General features: G+C 38.3%; 1 protein-coding gene across 2 annotated transcripts in view; it reads left to right on the top strand.

Moving 5' to 3' along the window:
- GRXCR1 (glutaredoxin and cysteine rich domain containing 1) overlaps positions 1 to 12072 on the top strand; it is a 308216-nt gene that overhangs the window by 110223 nt on the left and 185921 nt on the right. For both annotated transcript variants that reach the window (XR_008421788.1, XR_008421787.1), the window contains one exon: positions 10592 to 10676. The gene's annotated coding sequence lies outside the window, so the exon portion shown is untranslated. The remainder of the gene's footprint in view (positions 1 to 10591; positions 10677 to 12072) is intronic.

Below are 12072 nucleotides of genomic sequence, written 5' to 3'. Positions count from 1 at the left end.
TTAGCACTGTTGATTTTTTAAGTTATCTCCAGTTAAATTTCTGAACATTATTTTTAGTTGCTTTTTTGGTGATAATTCTATGGTTTTATTGGATGATAGTATTATGGACTAACAGTGACATTTTTTTCTCTTTCTCCTAAATATTTTTCTTTTCTTTTAGTATTGGTAAGACTTGTAGAATTGTATCAGTCAGTTGTGGTGTGAAAATATTGTGTTCTATTTTAAAGGGTATGCTCTCTGTTTTTCTCCACTAAGGGTAGTGTTTGCTATAAGGTTTGGATATACAGTGTTCACCACTGTGAGGAAGTTCCCTTCTAGTTTTAGTTTGTTCAGATTGTTGAAAAAAATAGATATGTCCTGAACTTTATTAAAGTCTCTTTGCATCATTTGAGTGATTGATATGATTTTCTCTACTTTGCTAATGACATAATGGTATTGGTGGGTTTCATGAAATATAACTATTTTTGCATTTCTGGGATTAACCTCACTTGAGGTGAATGTGAACTTTTTTCTTTTTTTTATGAATTGTTGGATTTAGTTAGCTAGCTGTATGACCTTGGGTAAGCCACATAACCTTCTATGCCTGAATTATTTATCAGTAAAATGGATCATAGTCGAAGAGCTGTCTTTGAATTACATATGTTCAGAATTTAGATGAGTGCCTGATACATAATAAAACCTATGTAAAAGTAATATAAGTATAATATAATTGTGAATTGTTTCTGGATACTATTCAACCTACAAGTACCAGAAAATTTCACCCCCTTTCTGTATCTCCTGAAACAGCATATCCTGTGTCTCCCCTCCCACTGTTTTTGATTGCTTAGAGTGTTTTTATTAGGGATCTTAGCGTATTAAACCATCTGAGGCCTTCAGTGCCGAAGAGCACTTTTTACTGTGCTCTCATCTTTGACTTATAATTTGCTTGGATATAAAATTCTAAGAGGAAAGTTCTTTTCCTTTATTACTTTCAAAATACGGTTGTGTTGAATTTTTGCATTCAGTGTGTGGTTGAGAAGTCAGATGCCATTCTGATTCTTTTTCTTTTGTAAGGGAGCCGTTCTTGCCTTTGTACATTTTTATTATTTTCCCTTACTATGTCTTTGATATCCTTCATTTTAATAATAATGCACTTAGGTGTTTGATTTGTCCTTATTTCTTCTGTTTAATAACCTATGAGTTTATGCCCCTTTTCAGTCTGCAGGCTTTTCTTTCTTTAATTCTGGCAATTTTATCCTTTTTGTTTGTTCAAATTTTACTTCTATGCATGTTTTCTCTATTTATAGGAACTCTATTGTCTACCTGTTACCATCATATATATGTGTGTGCCATATATATATATATATATATATATGGCACACACATATATATACATACATATATATGTAAATTTTTATTATCCTTTTTGCTGCCTCTGAGAGTGTTCTTTTTTTTTTTTTTTTTAACAACTCATTAACTCATTCTTCAACTTACTGATCTTGGTAATTAACTTACTTATTGTGTTCTTTATTTTAGCTGTACTTTTCATATCTAATATTTCTATTTGTTTTCTCATCATAATTTCTCATTACTGCTCCATGTTACTAATATCTTCTCTATCTTCTTATGCTTATTTTGAATTTTTTGCCCATATTTCCAATAATTCTGCTTTTAATAACTTATGTGGTTGAGCTTATTTTTATTTTTAGCAGTGGTTGCAGTGTTCAAGTCTCTGTTTTTGCTTGTTTGACTCAAGGAATCACATTTCCTTGCATCTAATAACGTGTATGGGACATGCCAGAGACTAGGCCCTCATCATCTGGATAAGCTTAAGGAGAGGGGAGGATATGATCTCTGGGTACCAAAAACTACTACTCGTATCTCTCCCATTTACTACTACTCTACCACACAACTCAAGAATTTTACCTTTAAATTAATAAATAAAATTAATTAATTAATTAAGAGACATTATCCCGAGTGAGATAAGTCAGACTGATAAAGACAAATGCTATGTCCTATCACTGTACAATCTAAAAAAGCCAAACAGTAAGATGGTGGTTGCCAGGGGATGGGGGAGATAGGGTAGAGGACAGATGATGTTTAAGGGTACAGACTTGCAACAGGTAGTAAATAAATCCCAGAGATCTAATGCACAGTAAAATGAATATAGAAGACAATATTGTATTATAACCAGCAAATGTGCTAACAGATTAAATTCTAATTACTTCGACCACTAAAAAAAAAATGATAATTATGTTATGTGATTGAGGTACTAATTATAGCTATAATAGCAATCTTTACAATAGGTATCAAATTAACATGTACACCTTAAATTTATACAGGGTTGCATGTCAGGTGTGTTTCAATAAAAAACATATGTTAGATGTAAAAATTTTTAAAAATTAATAAAGGGATGCAGCTTTGGAAGAGCATAGTATCTTTAGGTTGAAAGCTACCAGTTTAGGGGATTGAGGGAAAAGGGTTGGAGAAGTTGGTTTCCCATTTTGGCCAAGTAGCTCATGCATTTTCATCTAGTGTTCACCCTCACAGAGATTTTGCAGTGCGTTTACCAGGATGACTTAAACTCATGTTGCTAATTTCTGTCGTGAAAGGCCAGACGATGATCATCGCAAACTATTGTGGAGATAGAAAAGAGCTGACCTAGAAGTTTCTCTCCTCGTACTGCTGGTTTCGATTCTCACTGACCACAGGCTGCAGTCAGTCATCAACCCCCACAACTACTCCACTTAGAAAAAGCTTCGGTTCCCCAGAGTTTTCATGAGTGTATGTGTTTTCTGTGTCCTGTAAACTATAGTGTCCTCTTGCTTCTGTACTCCTCTAGGGTTGGGTCGAGGAACCCACGAATCCCTACTATTTTGCCATCTGTTCTGAAACTAGGAGACCGTGATTGTACTTTCATTTTGGTAATGTGTTGGTTTGACTTAGTAGTCCTGACATGCCCTGGGAGCATTTAGACTCAGAGAGGAACTTTCTGTATTTGGCACATTCTCAATGCTGTGACAAAGGACACAGTCAAAGCTGATTGCTCTGCTGGGCTTTGACTGGGGGCCTTGTTATTAACTAGGCTCAAATGAAATTTTAAAAGAAAAGGATATTTTTCTCATTGGCATTTGAGAAATTGTGCTACAGGAAGCGGTATATACTTGTCCTTTCCCTTGACAGAGAACACAAAGTGCTGTGGATTGTTCAGGGGTCCCTCAGCACATTTCAGCAAAAGAAAAGCGGACATTTTAAATTTATTGCTAATCCTAGAGAAGAGCTTACTAAATTTTTCACTCAAATGTATCCACTAAGCTACCATTAATTGTAATATTTGTTACATAACTAGAATCTAAAGTAATCAGTCATTAAATTAAAATATCCTTCTGAATTTCTCTCATTCTATTATACTTGGTTTACAACTGATAGATATGTATAAGATATTGATCATCATGGCCACTAGCAGTTATCAGTGGAACCAGTACATTATTTCAGAGGGTATTAGACCTTGAGTTGTGGTGTATATGGAAGTGTAAAGCATGAGGAGGTATAATATGGTTATATTTCAGTCTGGCCTAATCTTTCCCAAATATAGATATTGGAGGTTTTTCGTTTATTCATCACCATTCTTTTTGATGATAAGGACCCCATTTCCTATTTTTGGTGCTTTGTGATTCTCTTGGGTCGTTGCAAAGGAGAATGTGTCCACCTGAGACAGTCAATTAGGTTTAGCAAAGTCTTAGCTGTAGAGAGACATCACTTCTGCCTAGGTATTCCGTGGGTGACATGCCTGCAATAGTTAAATGGCTACTCTCTGTGAACACTCTCACCAGATGATGAGGAAAACAGCTAACATGGCTCCTCAGCAAAGATGACATTAAACTGTTCTCTTAAACTTACTCATTTAATGGCACAACAAATGTTTATTGAGCATCCACTGTGTGCCGGGAGCTTTTCTAGACTTAAGGAGATACTACAGTGAACAAATTAAATCAAGTTTTCCTCTCATTATTAACAATACAAAAAATGAACAAAGTATGATGTAGCAGTACATTGTGCAAACATACTAACTGAGGGAGATGATAGAGTGATTGGGGAACTACTTTAGCTTGGGTGGGGAAGGAAAGCCTTATTGTAAAATTACATCTGAGCTGATGCCAGAATGATATGCAAAGATTTGAAGACACAGAATCCCAAGTGGAAGGAAGGGTGAGTGCAAAGTCCGAGATGCATGTGTTTTCACATAGAGAACTAGGATCAGTGTGGATTGAACTAGGTGATGGAGGGAGAGAGTGGCATGAAATAAGATTGGAGAGGTAGGTAGGAGTCAGTTCATTCAGGGTTTATGGACCCTGGTGAAAGAACTTGGGTAATGGGAAGCATATTCAATCCAATAGCAATCCTGTCATCTATACCTTTAACATACATTAAAAATATGACTGCTTTTTATCATCATACCAACACTTCCACTTTTAATCAGGGGAATAACTGGATCAAGTGAAATAAAGAAAAGGAAACTTTAAACACTCTGTGCAGAATGGATTGTGGAGAAGCAAGTGTAGAACTAGGGATATCAGTTAGGAGGTTATTTTATGGCCCAGGTGGGAGATAATATTGGCTTTGATTAAGTCAACAGTGATGGAGGCAGTAAAAAATGGACACATTGGTGTATAATTTGAAGGAGTGGTTGACAGGACTGCTGTTGGATTGGATATGGCAAATGAGTAAAGGAAAGGAATAGAAGACAGCGTCTAGGTTTTGAAATTAACATCTAGGTGAATGGTGGAGCAGTTTATTGAGGTGGGAAGGACTGGAGGAAGGACAGGTTTGGAGTGGAGAGTGCAAGAGTTATGTTCTGAGATACATATTAAACATTCTAACAGTGTTGTCAAGAAAGATGTTGGGTAAATAAGCCTAGGGTCAATTGAGTTGAGAGCATATATATGGTTTTTAAAGCCATCTGAATAAATTATATAACCTGGGAGAGACCATAGATAGATTGGAGAAAACAGCGCAGGGACCAAACCTTGGGGAACTCCAATATTTAGAAACTGAGCAGAAGAGATTCTTGCAGAAGAAACTGAGAAGGAGCCTCCAGAGAGGTAAGAGAAACCAGAAGAATGCTATGATTCAGACCCTAAGAGAGGGAAATGCTTTAAGAATAAGAGAATGGTCAAGCTGAAGTTGGAAAGGTGGATAAGACCCAGGCCTCGATTAGAAGTTGGGCTGTTATTCTAGGTGCAGTGAGGAGACTATTGAAAGGGGTTAGGATGGTGGTAGGGTCTTAATAGGATCATATTCACATCTTACTCTGGTTGCTGTGTGGAGAAAAGGATGAGGGAGTGGGGGACAAAAGTGAAGGAGGTGAGAGACCACATAGGAGACCCCTAAAACAGTAGAGCCTGAAGGGTCATGAGTTAGATCAGGTGCTGGCAGTGGAGACTGAGAGAATTGGACACTTTCAGGACATATTTAAGAGCAGAGTTTTAAACCTTAAGCCTATTGACATTTGAGGCCAGATAGTTCTTTGTTATGGGGCTTTTCAGTTCACTATAGGAGTATTTAGCAGCAATCCCTGGCCTCTTCCTCTGCCAGTGGCACTCCCTGATGTCTCCATTGTTAAAAACAAAAATGTCTTCAGACAGGCAGGTAGTCCTTATTAAATATCCCTTGGGGACAAAATCTCTCCTAACTGATAACCACTATTTTAGAGAGACAATGCATGGGAATGGATACTGGATTAGATGTGGGTGGGAAATATCATGAATGACATTGGTTTCAACAGGCAAATACATGGGTGTTGGTATATGGAAATGCAGTGGTTTGAGGAGGAGAATATTTGGGAACATGTGTTTTAGATATGACAAATTTAGATGCCTGGAAGACTCCAAGAGGAGAAGTCAAGGAGATAGTTGCTTATATGAATGAAGAGGTTTTAGCTGGAAATATGAAGAGTTATGGGATTGGACATGATCACTGATGGAGAGGGTACAACTGAGAACCAAAGAGGCCTGGGGACTGAACAAAGAGGAATGCTAACAGTCACAAAAATGTTATATAAAGAAAAAATAAAATGCAGAATGTTTTGATAAGTGCATAGTAAGTGATACTGAATGAGGTGGAAAGTTCTAGTTATATAAGGATTGAAAAGTGTCCATTGGAGTTGGCAAAAAAGGAGGTAACTCTAGGGGCCAAAGTCATAATGGGGTAGGTTGAAATGAGAAAGGAAATTGGACCACATATACAGACAATGATTCCAAGAATTTTTTTTTTTCAAGCAAGGAAGAAGAAGCAACTAGAAGAAGGTGTGAAATCAAGGAGACCTTTGTAAAAACAAAACAAAACAAAACAAAACAAAACAAAACAAAAACAGTAACATATGACTAAATGCTGCTGGACAATCTGATAAAGAAGGAGGGAGGTCAAGAGTAAGGAGAGAAAGGTAATAACAGATTCACCAAAGTCCTCTGATAGTAGGACACTATTGGCTTTTACCAGGGAGAAAGTTACTTTCTTCATTGTAACAGAGTGATAATATTAGTAATGATGATGCTAATTATGGTAGCTGATATTTATTGAAGGCTTATTGTGTGCCAGACCTGTCACATGGTCTAAGATTAAATAGGTTTAATCTTCCCAGAAAACTTGTGAAGTAAATCCTGTTACTATTTCCATCTGAAAGATGAGAAAACAGGACTAAACAGGTTAACTAACATGATCAAGTGGCAGAGCTTAGAATGTAGCAGGTCTCATTCTAGAACTCATGTGAAATCACCTTATGCCAGAGCCTAAGCTCTTAACAGAAGCAGAGAAAGAATCATGCCAATTCACTTCCAAAAGAATTGTTAAAATCCATGAGTTCTTGGCTGTTACCATGATGTCTTAGAAGCAGCTGGACTTGAATCACAGTTACCTCCCACAATGAAATACTCCATGTTTCCTTATACTTGACCCTATTCTGAGGTGGCAACTGGTTTGGTCTCATCTTTTATATTTATTTATTTATATTTATTTTATATTTATTTATTTATTAAATAAATCTCATAAGCCAACAGGGGAATGGTCTGGGCTCAGACAGGACAGACTGGTCTTGGGTTGGAAAATGCTACGAGGTCCTCAAACTGGCTCTTCTCCTCAAATATCCTTTTCTGGATCAGAAGCAAATGTGGATCCTGCTCTGTGCTAGGTCCTGCTTGTGAGACCAGCTATGAACTCTTGTTACAGCCTTCCAAAAGTTAGTCACAGTGCCCCTGAAATTGGTTGGTGATTGGCATAGAAAAAAACACCATTGGCTTGACTGACCCTGGGCCTCTGTTTATGCTAGTCATACTCCTAAATTCTGGTGACCATTTTGTTTTTATAAGCACATGATCCCTGATATTTGACCATGGTATCAATCAGGGACTGATCTATCTTGACTTTTGGTTTTCTTTCTAAGCTTTCTACAAATTACGTGTGTGTGTGTGTGTCTGTGTGTGTGTCTGCATGTCTATGTAAATGTATAAGGATATCTTCTATAGTTCTTTTTTTTATTTTTGAGAGGGGAAAGGGGCAGAGAGAGAGGGGGACACAGGATGCAAAGCAAGCTCTGTGCTGAGAGCAGAGAGCCTGACACAGAATTCGAACTCTTAAACCACAAGATGGTGACCCGAGCTGAAGTTGGACACTCGACTGACAACCACGCAGGTGCCTCAGGGATATTATCTAACATCCAAGGCCTGTTATGGCAAAATATGACCTTTGGCCATTTCCTGAAGACAAGTGAAAAAAAAACCAGTTCAAAGTTTTATCTTCACAGGTATATTTATAGCAGTGCCTTTTTTGTCTTACAGTGTTCCTTGGATAATTTGGTTCCTTTTTTTAGTTTTCAGAGTGATGACACACAAATAAATTAGCGTTTCCACCTCTACTGCCTCTTTTGGCAAGAATAAAGGTTCTCATGTCAAGGTAAATAAAGAGGGAGGCAGAGACCTAGAGAAAGTAGACAAAATTGGAGTCATACTGAGCAATTTATGTGCCGACACGTCCCTTTAATTGTTAACAGCCACAAAAAAGAAAGAGAAAAAGGAAAAAAACATTGCTGCACAGTGAATGTGAAACATGTGCTCAGGTGTTCAGTGTGTAGAAGTATTTGGGCCACTAATATCTTTCCAACCTGATCTTCTGAAAGATCCCAGCTTTTGACATATCCCTTCCTCCACAAATGTGTAAAATGTAGTTGTGTTCCTCCAGAGGTTAGACCTTTCCTTTGTTTTGAGCTCCCTGGAACCCACTCTAGTTGCTAGATCAGACGGAATAACAAGCAAAATGAAAGAAGTATGGTAAAACCTTGGTTTGCGAGCGTAATTTGTTCTGGAAACATGCTTGTAATCCAAAGCACTTGTACATAAATGAGAATTTCAAGAACCATTGGCTCACTTGTGATCATGTGACATTTGGCATCAGGTACTACTCGTATTGTAAGACATCACTTGTTTATCAAGTTAAAATTTATTAGAAATGTTTGTTCATCTTGCAGAACATTCATAGAACAAGTTACTCGCAATCCAAGGTTTTACTGTTTACCCCATAGGGTAGGTGGAAATTGGGGATTTTCTCAAGTCGTGTGAGCTGAAAGCCTTCTGTGTATAAATGTATATTTATGTATATGTAGACACACAGCCCTGAGACTTTGCAGTCATGTTTCTAGATTGTTCTTCCAATATTGGAGGAAAATGATCCCATCAGAGGGTTTTGTTTTCAGAAGCAGTCACAGGGCCCAGGTAACAGAGCGGCTTGTCCCCCGAGTGGCAGTTTGTGAGTACTGCAGCTACCACCCCAAATTGTACATCACCCTTTAGGGCATGCCAGCTTCCTGTCCCAGGAGAAAGCATTTTCCCTTGGGTATTAATTAAAACCCCATGACCCACAAAAGGAGATGTAGGAGTTTAGAAAACTCAGCTCTGCCACGGTCAATGTTTGGAGGTACTCAGGGGTCAATGAGTGAAGCAACATAGTGAGTGAAAGGCTGACCTTCCTTTCATGTTGAACTGGAGCCTTGCATCGCCCCAAGCATTTTGCTATCCTTGAAACCACATTTGAATCAATAACTGGGAGCAGAGCCAGTTCAATCATGTGGCTCTCTGAGGCCCAGCTGAGTGACTGACAGTAATATGTTTTTGAATGATTTAAGGAAACCCAGAGGACTGTTGACCAGCAGGACATCCCAACATTATTAGCTTCCTTCTGATATGTCAGGGCTGCTAGTGAATTTTAGTTTTCCCAAAGGTTCTTTCTGATCTTGGAGGCAGCACTGAATGAGCTTCTAGACTCTCATATTTGCACCGAGTTCAACTGATATTTCTTCCTAAGACTTTAAAGGTTCATAAATTACCACAGGCTTTTGGTCCCAGAGCAGTCAAGGCCCTCGGCTGAGATAAATGTGCTCAGTAAATGTGTGTTTTGATGTACTGGACTTTTGTAACTAGTCCTCCAGTTTTGGGAGAAATAAAAGGAAGTATTAGAGACATAAGAGATGAAATATGCTTTATAAAATCAAAATATTTTTTAAAAAGAAAAACATTCTAATAATTTGGGTTCAAGCTGGGACTTCTGGTTTAAAACTATCTTAATTTGGGAATCATTAGTTTTCCTTATAGTTAAAGCCATAGGCCTGTAAGAGATGGCTCCAGGAGAAAGAATGAACAGAGAATGGAAATGGTCCAGCATGAGCCCTGGGGGATTCCAGCATTTAGATGCCATATTGACAAGAAGGGAGCAGCTGAAGGTTTGGAAAAGAAGTAGTGAGCAGAGGGAAAACACAAGAAAATTTTGATATGTCCAGGGAAGGGTTAATTGTATTTGTTGCTACCGAGCAGTAAATATGAGGATAGAGAAGTGACTCAAGATAAGAGTGCTTCATGGGAGCCATGGGGATAGGGCCCGACTGGAGTAGACTGTTATGAGAATTATAATCCACACAAAGCAAGTGTCTGGTATACAGTATATGCTCACTATATGGTAGACATTACTGAGAATTTGGTGTTAGATTTTACGGATTGCCTGTAAGCAATCATTCTCCTTGCTTCCTTTCCCCATCCCCTAATTCCTTTTCTTGGACGATCCCTCCCTGCAATTTGTAAAAGTTTTCCACTCTCCCATATGCCTAGGATGAGGCACTATTAATCCAGGCCATTCTTGGTGATGTCATTCCCCTTACCAGTGACTAGCCCTGGCCATAGGCATTGTGACACAGCCCTGCCCAGTGGGATATGAGGAGCAGCCAGGTGAGGGCTTCTGGCAAAGGTTTTCTTTACTAATAAACAGACAGTCATGGGAAGAAATGCCCCCCTCCCTCACAGAATATTATTACATCTGTTTGGAATATCTGGAATTGCTGCAGCGATCTGCAGAGTGACTGGGAGAGGAACTCTCATGGATAAGCTATGGATGAGTGGAAACATGAAAACCCGTTTTTGTAGACCTAGATCTCAGTCTCATGGTGGTACTAAGCAATCTTTAAAGAAGTGTTTCTCTGGATATAAATTCCACAAAGTGCTCTGTATGATGCTGATACTACTGACAAATTACCTAATGCTAGACACTGTTTTAAGCTTTACTTATTTTTTTGCAGCTGAGTAAACGGAGACCGAGTGAAGTGAAGTGATTGGTCCAGGGGCATATGGCTAGTAGGAGGTAGAGTGAGGATCCCAACCCAGGTACTGTAGTCATCATGTGAATGCTTCATCTCTATAGGTGATGCCTAAACAGGGCATCTGCAAATAAAGATGTGTTTGTTAGGTATCTGTATTTATTTATTTTTCTTTTTTTCTTAATTTAAATTCAAGTTAATGGACATTTAGGCTCTCTCCATAATTTGGCTATTGTTAAAAGCTCTGCTGTAAACATTGGGTACATGTGCCCCTATGAATCAGCACTCCTGTATCCTTTGGATAACTTCCTAATAGTGCTATTGCTGGGTTGTAGAGTCATTCTATTTTTAATTTTTTGAGGAACCTCCACACTGTTTTCAAGAAAGGAAGGGGGGAAAATGGTTACAAACAGAGAGGGAAGGAGGCAAACCATGAGAGGCTCTTGAATACAGAGAACAAACTGAGGCTTGATTGTGGGGGGGGGGGGTGGCGCGGTGGAGAGGGGAACATGGGTGATGGGTATTGAGGAGGGCACTTGTTGGGATGAGCATTATGTGTTGTATGTAAGTGATGAATCATGGGAATCTACCCCCAAAACCAAGAGCACACTGTATATACTGTATGTTAGCCAACTTGAAAATATATTAAAAAAATTTTTAATTCAAGTTAGTTAAAATATAGTGTCATATTGGTTTCAGGAGTAGAATGTAATGATTCATCACTTACATATAACAACACTCAGTGCTTACCCCAACAAGTGCCTTCCTTAATGCCCCTTACCCATTGAGCCCATCCCCCTACCTGCTTCTCCTCCAGCAACCCTCATTTGGAATTTAAGAAACACAATAGATTAACATAGGGGAAGGGAAGGGAAGGAAAAATAAGATAAAAACAGAGAGGGAGGTAAACCAGAAGAGTTTACCTCTGCCTCTTAAAGGCAGAGAAATACAGAGAACAAACTGAGGTATCCATATTTAAAATGATGGGTTGTTTTCAGATTATTTCCTAATAGTGCCAACTAATTTCAGACTGAGTTTCTCCCTTTGTCAACTAATGGGCCTGGGAATGCCAAGAAGTGTGTGTCAGCCATCTTTGGTCAGGATACACACTGGAAGTACCAGAATCCAGCTTCCAAAGATTAACACGGCACAAATGAACACCCCAGTTGTATACATGGTTAATTTTAAAACACATATGAAGTAAGAATAACTGCTATTAATCTAGAGCTTAACATCTTCTTATGTGCAGTGCTTTAAGTACATTGTCTTACCAAATCTTCACTGAATCCTGATCCCTAGGAAGTATATTTTACACATTTTACGACTGAGGAAAGTAAACCATGGAGGATTTAAGTATTTTGCTCAAAACTATTGAATTTTAATCCAGGTTTCTCATTCCAAAGGCCACATATTTAACTATCAAATGAACGCATTAAATTTTAACTCAAATTATGGCATAAACG

The sequence above is a fragment of the Panthera pardus genome, unplaced genomic scaffold (assembly GCF_024362965.1).
Source record: "Panthera pardus isolate Hobbes unplaced genomic scaffold, ASM2436296v1 HiC_scaffold_13, whole genome shotgun sequence".
In the NCBI taxonomy this organism is placed as follows: domain Eukaryota; kingdom Metazoa; phylum Chordata; class Mammalia; order Carnivora; family Felidae; genus Panthera; species Panthera pardus.
The sequence above is the reverse complement of the archived record's forward strand: the minus strand, read 5'-3'. Positions and strand labels throughout refer to the sequence as shown.